This window comes from Apostichopus japonicus, chromosome 5, assembly GCF_037975245.1.
Source record: "Apostichopus japonicus isolate 1M-3 chromosome 5, ASM3797524v1, whole genome shotgun sequence".
Classification (NCBI taxonomy): domain Eukaryota; kingdom Metazoa; phylum Echinodermata; class Holothuroidea; order Aspidochirotida; family Stichopodidae; genus Apostichopus; species Apostichopus japonicus.
The window spans coordinates 11,300,128-11,312,568 of NC_092565.1; the positions used below are offsets into that span (position 1 = coordinate 11,300,128).

Consider the following 12,441-nt stretch of genomic DNA (forward strand, 5'->3'; position numbering starts at 1 on the left):
AATGGCTCTGTTGCATCAAAAGGTACAACATAAACACATTAAATATTCTTAGTTTTGGTTAAATTAGTAAAGGGAACTACTGATCAACCAACCAAAGCATCTATAGACTTAAACAAACCTATACTCACAGTAGTTACTCTACATCTTCAATGCTGCTCGGTGTACGAAGAAGATTCTCATAAAACAACACATATACACATTATATATTCTTAGTTTTGGTTAAATTAGTAAAGGGAACTACTGATCAACCAACCAAAGCATCTATAGACTTAAATCTATACTTACAGTAGTTACTCTACATCTCCAATGTTGCTCTATGTACGTAGATGATTCTCATAAAAAACACATATACACATTATATATTCTTAGTTTTGGTTAAATTAGTAAAGGGAACTACTGATCAACCAACCAAAGCATCTATAGACTTAAACAAACCTATACTTACAGTAACTTTACTCTACATCTCCAATGCTGCTCTATGTACGTAGATGATTCTCATAAAACAACACATATATGCACATTATATAATCTTAGTTTGGTTAAATTAGTAAAGGGAACTACTGATCAACCAACCAAAGCATCTATAGACTTAAACAAACCTATACTTACAGTTACTGAACGTCTCCAATACTGCTCCTATGTACGTGGAAAGTTCTCAGAAAAGTGCTACATCCCTTAACAGTTCCTCACACAAAATGAATAAAAAAGAGTGAGTAGTAAACAAAGAATTACCGTAGGTGTTCTTACTTGTTTATTCTGTAAACCTGCATTGCCAAAAGTGACTAATTGATCCTAATCCTCTACTATAGGCCCACGGAAACCACACAGGGTAAATGAGAGGACAGCGGCTGCTAAGTACACACCATAGCAGGGAGAATTGATAGGGTCACTAGAGATCCAACAGGTTTTTAAATGGTTTGAGAAACCCTCAGGCATGTGTGAGCAAACAAAGGTTCCCTGTTATCTGGTCTTCAAGTTTCTCACTAAATAGCAAAGCAACTAATTTGATCAAACAGCTCTTTGTTTTCGGGTACGATGTTTACTTGTTTGCAGTGCAATAATGTGAGACCTCAAGATTGCTTTTAAGCAGCCCAGAGTCCACCACAGTGAGTAATTTTTTAGGATGGCAGCACAGGAGGTCCTCAAAAGATTTCTTAAGGTTTTTTACAAAGCTTTCGCTAATGCCTTTGTCATTCTTATACCTATCAAGGACACAACTAACACAAGATTACATTACTGGGCAGCAGACATCACAGAGAATAAACTGATTTTTGTCAGCCATTGTGTACGATAAAATCAGTGTAAATCCTACAAATCCCATACAAATTAGAAAATACCAAATCTTATAATGACAAAATTGTAAAACTAATTAAGAGTGTTAAGTGACATTTCTTTGGTTTTACATAGTTCTAGTTGACCACAATTAAAGGCTCTGTGACAGAAACAAAATTATATCTTGAATGCAAGGATATAATTACTCGATTAGTCTTCATCCAGAGTTGTCTTTAAAAGGTAATCCAGGGAAGAATGAGTCATATATAGGACCTTAGAATCGTTAGTGAAGCAACTTAGCAGTTACACTTGTTCGTACCTCAACTTTAGATTCTTTTTTCCCCTGCTTTTTCTGCTCTTAAAAACGTGGATGTGCATTCTAACTCTTCGTCAAATCTTTTGCACTTTTGCTGAAATTATGTGATATCATTCAAAATGGGATTCAAGCTGACCGCTGCGTCTGATTAAAGTCACAACAAACTCCTCTATTTTGTCAACAACCGAACATTTATGAATCACCCCATGTTAAAGACTTAAGATTATTGTTGATGCCTTCCTTCTTAATTTGTTTAGTTTTAAGTGGAAAAATCTTTAAAAAATGATTTTCATACAATTAAAAAATAAATAAATAAATAAAACAGCATGTAATTTTTTTTCTGTATTTATATACCCAGTACAGAGGACACTTAGTTTATGATCACATAACTATGTAGACGTTTGTTATTGACTGAAAGAAAAATAAATGAATGAATATAATGAAACCTACATTTCAGCATTAATCCCACGTCAAACACACACATATATCAGGAATTTTCACCAAACTTTCACCAGGCATTTCATAACGACATTGGGGACCAAAATTCAAACCATTGCAAATGGTAAAAAAAAAGAAAGAGAAGACAACTTTAAGTTTGTGGGACACAAAAATTTCCTGTATTGGACTAAGCTGTTAGTTACCATTTACTAACGGGCTCAGCCAAATGAATGTAACCGAAGAAATCCCTTCAGTTGAGGGGTTTGTAATTATGTGTGATTAATACACAGCTTGTATCAATATTTTCAAACTTGCTTATTTTAAAATGGAGCTTCAAGACTGATCAGGGGTTATAACCGTATATTGTAGCAGAGTTATCACATAGCTCCGAACGAATTGAGGATTGGAAACATTCCACACACAAACAGACGTCTAGGTACTTTGGGTGGTAGAATGAGATGGAAGGGTATTGACGGGAGTGGTCCTGACATAATGTTACAAGGTTAACAGTTCGTTCTAGGCAATAAAACATCATAACAACATTAATTCCAGAGATATAAGATTGTGGGGAGACAGGTAAGCGAGGAACGAAGTAAACATGCTCAACAAAAAGCCAATGAAAACCAGACAAAAGACAGGCTTTGTACGCTTGTTCTGCCAAAAACCCAAAAAATATATATACACACTGACTACATGTTGTTTACAAGCTGTTGTTGTTTCATGCCAAAACCCTTAGAATACCGGACAAAAGGGCCCTTTGTATACTGAAGTCATGAAAAACTACCCAGACAAACCAACTAGTAAATTGTTTCACATAGGTAATAGAGTTATAATGGTTTCGAACAAGGAGATAATACTGAATCCACATGGCCTTGCCCTGAAAATGATGAAATTCCAGGCCTGCTTTACATGGTTACATTTCATTTTTGTTAGGCCATGGAAGTATCAATACTTCTATGGTTACACTCAGTCAAGTATTTAAGCAGATGTTATTCAAGCAGTAGAGGGTCTCTCCCAATGCAACAAAACAACATACATTAATTCCAGTCAAAGCATATATACACTTTCAACAGACTTGTTGACAGCTGTAATGTAGCCCAGGTAGCAAGAAAACCACAGCCGGTGTTTTTTATTGCAAGTAAATTGAGGTGTTGTATGGTGTGTGTGGTATTAAAATTGTTTGCTCCAAATGAACCATCCTCACATTTCCCCCAACAGTTTGAAGGATCTGTGCTAAATGTGACATAATTTATTCTGCTAAATAATCTAGCTTTGCCGGGGGCTTTTTTCAGAGCAAATAATCAATGCCAACTTCTTGCTAAATTCAGCACGCAAGGACAGTTTGAAAGTTGGAACAGCCCAGAGCATTTTTCTCTCATTCCAGCTGGAGATCTGTGGGCATAAATTGCCAATTCACACATAATTCTTTACTTATACAGTCCTCCGTGCAATAGGTAGGGGTCTATTTAACGATTTTGTGGTTGATTGCTGGTTCATGCTGCTACCAACAGCGGTGTTAACATTCCTAGTGAACGCATGCTGGGGTTTTTTCATTCTTACATCTAACACTGCTGATACAGTCTAGGTTCTTCACAAACATGTACACTTTTTACAAATAGTTCTATTCCTAGACCACACAAAGGCAAACATTAATACATCCCATTCGATATAAGTGGGGCTACGAAAGGGAAGAAATAAGTAAGAGACTGTTTCAAACAAATTCCTGAGTACTCTTCTTTTTTTCTTGTTGTATTCTCACCATTTTAAATCTATTTGTTCAAGTGGAAAAGTGTTCACATACACAAATACATACAATGGAACTAAGCAGCTTATCTACACACACTGTACCACAAATAACCACTGGAATGGAAAGTGTTGAAGGGTTATTTACCATCCCTTGTAAGTTGAAAAATTTTAAGAAAGAAAGGCTCCACTTTCAACTTTAAGATCAATTTGATTGCCTTAGACAAATGCCAGTTGCATTTCCCCAAAGGGTTGTACATCAAGTTTAGAACAATTCCTATGCCGATCCCCTCTAAAAATACACGATCACACTAATTAATCAAATTATATCCAAGTTATGACCATCATAGCCTTTGCTACACTTGATTCATATAGATTGATCAGTGCTTCTCAACTGGTGTCCACGTGGACCCCAGGAGGGAATTGAACAGTCTTGGGGTGAATTGAGAAGAAAGGGAGAAAGTGAGTGAATAAAATATGTGGCACAATTTTGTACACATATTTTGGGGAAGGGGGAATGAGGAAAATTTTTCACCCAGGTGGGGAGTCTGAGAGAAAAATTGTTGAGAAGCACACTCATACAGTAGGTCTTATGGACTGCACTACAGATGTGTATATCAGCTTGCTGGTCTCGGTAGAAGGCTAGGGTTGGCTTCTAGAGCATATATCCTTAAATGCTATGATGGCAATGGTAATAACAACCTACTAACAGGATATAGGGTATCACTGACGAATAAAACAAGTTGTTTCATTACAACTGACTTTCGCTATGGGGGGGGGGTGGGGGGGGGAGAGAGGAGGAGGAGACAATGTACCACACTGTTACTAAAATGAGAGAAACAGCGTAGACTGTTTAGTATTCAATAATCTGTAAATTTAAATTTAGTCCACAAAATAATGACACAGCGGTATGAACTTTTCAAGGCAATACAAACCAACTACCATTCATGAACTTCAATACCGACTGTAACTGTGGATGGCAGGACAAAACCATTTTTGGATTTATAATTTCTCTTAAAATATGGAGTGGTCAAATGGTAGATAGATGCCTTATTTACACAGATGAAATATCCAACAATGTGTGAATAATGCACATAACTTGGTCAGAATCATTTGGTAAACCTTTTCTATCCAACATCAAATACATCAATGAATATCAGATAGTTTAGTGACAATCTTCGTGCCAAATTTATTGCCCAAAGGTACCTTACCCATTGAACCACTGTCAAAATTAAAAAAAATCAAAACTTTTCCAGATAAACCGTGACTCCCCCTTCTCACAAAGTGTACAAATATTCTCAAAAATATTTCTTGAGTTTCTGACCAATATTTTTGCAGATAAAACAGTTTTGCAGATAAAATGTGACATCACCTTCCCTCAACGTGTACAAATATTCTCAGAAATATTTCCTGAGTTTTCTGACCAATATTTTAGTAAGACCAGAAATGATTGATTATGAGGGCAACCAGGGGATAAGAGACAAGGTACCTCTACACAAGACAGAGGTTGAATTATTATGACTTGTTGCCCCCCATGTAAATGTAGTGACCAGTTTTATGGCTAAAACTTGAACTTTTAATTGTTTCTGATATGGATCATAAATGTCAGATGGCAATATAAAGTGACACTAAAACTGTTGTAAAAGGTGAGACTGTGCTAAACTGGGTTGTATCTAACTGTCAGAGGTTGAAGATAAGACCTTTCTCCTTCAAATCTCTCAGCCTCAGAGCTACATATCATACTGATATAATACTGTATGAAGGAAGAGACATTTTTAAGTGGTGCTGTAGACAACAAACCAAGCTGAAATCTCAAGAGTACATGTCACTTGGTATTCATTCCAAACCTACGTCTACCCATAAAATATTTTCTATCATGTTGAGAGTGAAAGGTTAACATGAAATGCTTAAAATAATCACTTAGTATTGTTGCTAAGTAATGCCATAAACCAGAAATAGGGATATTTAAAGCACAGGTCATCCCTTCTGTACAGTTGAAAAGCTTCCTTAAGTCAAATTTGACAAAGATGGAGCATTAAACACAGTCTTTTGTGGCAGGTTGACCACTAAAGGAACATTTGTGATCTGAAACTTAAGGTTGTAATGGTGGCTGTGTACAATAATCCCTTACCAAAAAGGCTTGAAGATCATCAGTACTGGCCTCAGATATGCCCAAAAAAGTCAAATAAACCAGTCATTCATGGCTCCAAATTCAACAGGCATTTTAATACCACCCAGCAAAGTATTTGTCCAAACTGAAACATTTAACTGTCTTATTTTAACACCATCTTTATTTCTGAAAGTATTAACATGAATTTGTGCAGAAATTCCAACTGAAGTACTTTTGAAAGCTGAACTATCTAATCTTGCATGCTAAACTTTGGAGACGATACTGATTTCAGACTTTAAACACAAAGTAAGACGATGCACATATTACATCAGTTCTCATTTTAGTCACAATTATTCGCAGTTATCCACCGGAAAGTTCATAAATATTTGACCAAAATAAAAATTAAGATACTGATCCTTTTTTTCCCTATCCTATTCTAGCTTGCCTGTGTTATCAGCCCTGTATTTTAATACAACAAGAGCCCGGGCTTCATAATTGTACAGTACACATTGCCATCAAGACCTTTCAAATACGAGACACAACTGAAGTGTAAATTCCAGTAACTATAAAACACAGTCATTAACATGCAGTTAATATGTTATATTCAGTTTATTTTCACAGCTCTACCAGTCTCTCCTACTGGAGTCTTTACGACCTTGGGTAATGTGGCAAATTTTGATTTTCCGCTTCACGACGACCGACGAAAGAAAATCTATGTACTGTATCTATAGTTAGTAGTATGCTATGCAGGTTTACCAGCCAGCTTGTTTCTTCATTCACAGACTTCCGCGGTTAGTCTGATTAAAAAAGTTCCAGACCAAATGACTTTACAAGACTGCAACTAATCACTCATAATGTTCAACAAAATGTTCAGACATCCATATTTCCAGCACAATCTGCCCCTATTTTTTTTTCCACTTGTATAATTTGACATACTTCAATACATACAGTACAGTACTAGAGTACATCCACTTCAACTGATGTTAAATAACATACTAATTATAATTAGCCGAGCATTAGTGATCATTAAATACTCTGTGTAAATATGGATGCTCGATTTTCTACTTACTGATAGCTTTCTTCTCTTTGAAAGAGAAATGGAAAAGGAGGCAAAGGGGGGGGGGGGGCGGCAGGGGGAAGTGGGGGTGGGAAGTGGTTCAAGTAACACTTGAACTAGTTTGCCACTGATCAATCAAAGTCTAATGAATTCGGAAGTAACAATTCCTATTCGCTGAGACTCTGCCACCTCAAAACTATTTGATGACCAAATTCGGGAAGAGATCAGCTTTCTGCAATTTGTGTATGAATAGGCCTGAAAAAATATAGATGAAATAAAGACTTCTTTCTTTCTCAATGAGACACATTACTGTGGCAACAGCATGGTTCCATCACTGAACAATCCACTGCCTTTATATGGGGAATATGATATTGATATATATATATTGTACCATACACGCAGATTATGCTTTACAAGTTTAATGTCTCCAAGTGAATAACATTTCCAAAACACAGGCCACCGTCAACCTCACAAACTACTGTACTATGCTGTAAGGTCTTGTTGTCATCAGGGCAAGACATTCCTGGGAGCAATGACACCACTGTACCCAAACGAAAACTCCCTTTGGCAAAAACAATATCGTGAACGTTTTTACAAATGATGAGAAAAAAATTTGAAACTGAACAAAACTAAACACTTCATGAATTCCAAGGTAGAAATGTCTGGGTTGTGAATTAGAGAGATGTAAAATTTAGCTCAAGGCTATGCATGTTTGAGTTTATATCAATACCCAGCCAGCTCTCCTACACAGCTGTATGTATGGATGTGTGTGTGTGCCTGTTATTAAACCTGTTTGGTATCATACATACAGGATGGTGGCTGATAATAGATAACATAACAGATAACACTTAAAATATCTTTTAAGGCTTGAGGGATAACTTGGTTTCACCAGCTGTGAATCACAGTTGTAAATTTGAAGTCGAAGATTTAAATCTGCTTGTTATTTTCAGAATTAGTCTCTCAAGGAAATAGAAAACTAAAACATGTCCACATGATTGTAAATGACCAAAATTAGATATTTTCAGGGTTTATACAGATCTAATGTTATTTTTGTAACAATTTTGCTTCAAGGAAATAGACAATTTCAAAGTGTACGATTAACATGATTGTCAGAGAGTTTTTCTTTGCAGGTGTTTATTTATATATTTTTTCCTTGATCTTAATGATTTTTTTTCCCATAATTTGTTTACTTTTTTTTAACCTCATGACTACTGTAGTTAATGATTACATGTGCCTTTGATACACACCTGCCTGTTTTATATCATTGCACACATTCCTTGCCCAATAAATAGTGTTAAAGCTAAAAAAAAATGCTTTGATAGTTGCCTTGGTTACTATGTCAAATCATGAGTTGCAATATGCTGTACTGCACTAAGTACTACGGTGTAAGTCTAATCAGTATATGAAATGCATACAATAACAAAAAAAGTTCATTAACACCAAATTAAGACAAAGACCATCATTACGACCCTTATCGTTAAGTACATGAAAAACCACTTGGCTTGATAAACGTACATGTACTTGTTTGCGCACATGCCCTAACTGATGGTAAAAGATTAACCTGCTTCCATTCACACATGTATCTGGTCAAATTCTCTATGTTCTGTACAGTTACTACTTTCTGAACAGACAAGAGTTTATTGGTGAATACCATGTGTGGGCTATATATACAGTAAATAAATACCTAAAGGGATATTATTTAGATCAAGTGGGTGATCTGATTACCTACATTATGGTTAAAGTGAAAACTTTATAGACACTGTGTTAATGGGGTAAATGAGATGATTTACTGTATATATGCAATGTGAGGATGCTTCCTAAAGACTCAAAGGAAACTGGCAACTAGCAATTGTGTGAGGATGCTGAGCTATTTTTAGACATTAAGTGAAAATATGTGTTAATGGCCCTGTGAGGGTACCTCTCTCTCTTTAATAGAAATTCAAACTAGGTAAATAGCACTGTAAGGGAGCATGATTGCATTAGGAATGGAGATGCACAGCCATTATCATTGGTCTAGATGTGATACAGATATTTGTGACAAACAACTTTTCTAATCATTCAAAAATATCTGTTACAGAGTAGCTGTTACTTCTCATAGCTTATGCGATAAGACTGATGACTTAAACTGTTAAAGTATCAAAATATGACATCTGAGCCACAAATGCTACCATTATAATGGCTTTCTGTATTCATTCAACTTTTTTTTAATTATTTATTTATTTTCTGTAACAGACCTACAGGCTACAGTATGGGTTTTGTAACTAAAACTGAAATGCAATGATTATACATTTTTTAATTTTGTTTTTCGCGTATATTTATTTCATCGACCTAATTTTCTTGACGAAGTTACCAGCAGATGTGTTCTTTTGAATAGCGAAAGCTTATCTTTAATGATAAGGTATGGTACCACCACATTCTGACAAATTCAGACATAAATCAGTTTTAATCAATATATTTTCTACCAAATATGTGAAGTTTGGACAACTTTGACGAATCATATAAAACAAGTGCCATCCCAATCTTAGCAATCTTCTAAGCTCTACTCACTAACAATGGCCAAGTACTATAACTCACTAACAATGGCCAAGTACTATATTGGCATTCACATTATAACTCTAGTAACAAGGATAACTGTTACTAGGTTAATTCTAAATCAACAAACGAGGAAGAGTAATAACCACTCGCCAGTCTTAAGATAGGTCTCTTGGCTCCACTGTACAATTGTTATTCTCTTCTAAAAGTAATGAATTCTAAACATCTGGTGTTAGTTTGGTAAGGTCAGAACCACCAGGAGGGTTTGAGAGCTGTAAACTTACAGCACAGTAAAATCTGAAGGGTAATACTGAAGAGTCTTAATTAATTGCATATAGTTTAATACTGTATGACATTATGCTATGAACTATACTGTATCATATCCAACATGTCTCTAACCACTAAATAAAAACATGAAGTTCACAACAAAAACAAACAGACAAGAAAATGCAACAGAGGAATCCAGTGGTAGCCACTTATAAGTTAAGGGGAATAATTAGCAAATGTTGCAAAACTTTAAACACTGAACACTTTTATTGTGTGATACCCACTACTATGGCCTAACTTAGACATACAGGTATTATATACATATGTACCTAGGTGGAGTAACCTTCGTAGCAGGTGTGTATATGTACCATAGTTGGTATTAAGGATGCAGCTAACCAGTGCAGGAATAATACAAGTCCACTGTACGGACAATAGGTGGAGCTGACATGAGGCCTGACTTAGCTGATCACATTAACAAACTTCAAACATTGACCATTTGGATTCCACCAAGCAACAGTTATACAGACTTTTGATCACATTTCCTGTCAAAACCAGCTAGCTATGCTAATCATGGGAAAGTTTACACATACTTGTGAAGAAGGTTTACTGATAAAGTTTCCTGAAATTTCATGTAAAAATCCAGCAAGAGGTAGACACAAGTACAGCCCTTTTCTAAAGTAGGTTTATTGCAAATACACAATGTAAAAGCTAAATATTTGTGATCACAGGCATAGCAACCCTTCACAGAGTTTCCAATGTCTTAGCATGCCTCAATAAAAGCTTGCTTGAGGTTTAGTACACACAGTTTGTGACTTGCACATCAAGTCCTTCCCACCATATATGTAACAAAAGATTAGAAATTATACACTTGAAAGAATGAAAGTAAACATATGACAACATACAAAGTCCTACAATAGAATCTCTCCGTCATCTGTCCTCCTCCATGGATTCTTTGTGTTTCATGAATATAAAATTGAGTTTATTGGCATCTTTCAACACATTGTTTCTTTCCAGCATTTAAACTGTAATATCATGTATCTACATTTCGTGCCGGAACCCTTTTTATCCTTCTCCGATCACTTATGTCAACTTACGCACAAAAACTTCACAGGGTGCGAATTGTATTTGTAATATAATGAGAAAGGTTGGTAACATGAGCTTAAAAAAAGGCCGGGTACAATTATAGAATACAGGGCCATTCATTAACTCTTCCCAGCATCCGGATGCGCGGATGCGCGGTGTGTCTGTACATGTCCGTACATGTATGACGCCCTCTAAAATTCCATCACGTATTTCATTTTGACTCCGCATCCGCGCATCCACCCCGGGAGTACTAGGAATGGACTTAAATAATTTTCGAAAGTTTCCCCATATACCATCATGTATTTCATTTTGACTCCCTCTAATTTCCATCACGTATTTCATTTTGACTCCGCATCCGCGCATCGGCGCATCCACCCCGGGAGTACTAGGAATGGACTTATATAATTTTCGAAAAAGTTTCGACATATACCATCACGTATTTCCAATCCTGAAAGTCCCGTATGTACGAAGATATTCCACATCAATAGTGTGTCGTTCTTAAAAGGCATCCGTACATGTGTGACGCTCTCTAAAATTCCACCACAGAAGTACTAGCAAAGGACTTAGGAAATTTTTGACTCCGCATCCACGCATCCGCGCATCCACTCAAAAAGAAAGAACTGGGACTTTGACATTTTTTTACTCACATACGTACTGGGGTGAGACTGAGCATCCGCGCATCCGGATGCTCAGATAGTATCATCGAGTGGCCCTGTATTCTATAATTACTCCAAAGGCCGTGGCTATTCTTACGACGAGTCGTAACAATTATTTATAAACTATTCTTACGACAAAGGCAAATTCAAGCGCAGTAAAGTAAATAAAGCAACGTCGCATGCAGTAGGGGTAACCCTAACCCTAAACATAACCCTAAACCTCAATCCTAACCCTTACCCTAACCGGAAATTATTGTTTCTCCTCGTCGTAAAAATAGTACTCCTGGTCATGAAAATAGCAACTGCGCATGCGTAGTCGGGAATTATTCTTACGACTAGTCGTAACAATAGCCACTTTGTTAAAAAAATGTAGTTACTTATCCTGATGCAACCAAGCTGCTGTACAAACTTTATATTATTAGAATACGCCTGGCCTATCCTGTGTGGCCAAGGTAAACAAACTTCGAACCCTGCGACAACTTCAGGTCCTATAAAGTTAGGTCTCAGTTAGGCTAACCTAGCCTACTGTAACATGTACAGTATGTCTACCGTGGCGGAAAGTTGGTGCCTTGGAAAGTTGCGGTGCAAACAGTTTATCTGTCCCATTCAGTGTGCAAAGTTTAAACAAAGGTAAAATTTTAGATTCTTACCACAAATTTCTTGTTACTGAAAGTTAACGAAAGTTTGCGAGTTGTAACCCGAAAATAAAACTCAAGCTCAAGAGTCTGATGAGATGCCGCAAAATAAGAGCAACTGGTATGTACACATGTGGATCGATTTCCCACCGTCAGTGATTTTACAGGTGAATAACACTGGTTTTGTTGGCCCGTAACCAACTAAACACACACAAGGCAGGCGAAAATCTGGTGACTCACTGTCCAATCCTATTAGTAATACACCCTCACTATTCAACAATAGGGTTACCCCTTTATCCTTGATTATTCACAGGTCTTTGCTATAAAGTACT

General features: G+C 36.5%; 1 protein-coding gene across 1 annotated transcript in view; it reads right to left on the minus strand.

Moving 5' to 3' along the window:
* LOC139967651 (uncharacterized) overlaps positions 1-12,441 on the minus strand; it is a 55,338-nt gene extending 42,897 nt beyond the window's left edge. Inside the window, exon 1 of the mRNA XM_071971629.1 lies at positions 12,125-12,441. The gene's annotated coding sequence lies outside the window, so the exon portion shown is untranslated. The remainder of the gene's footprint in view (positions 1-12,124) is intronic.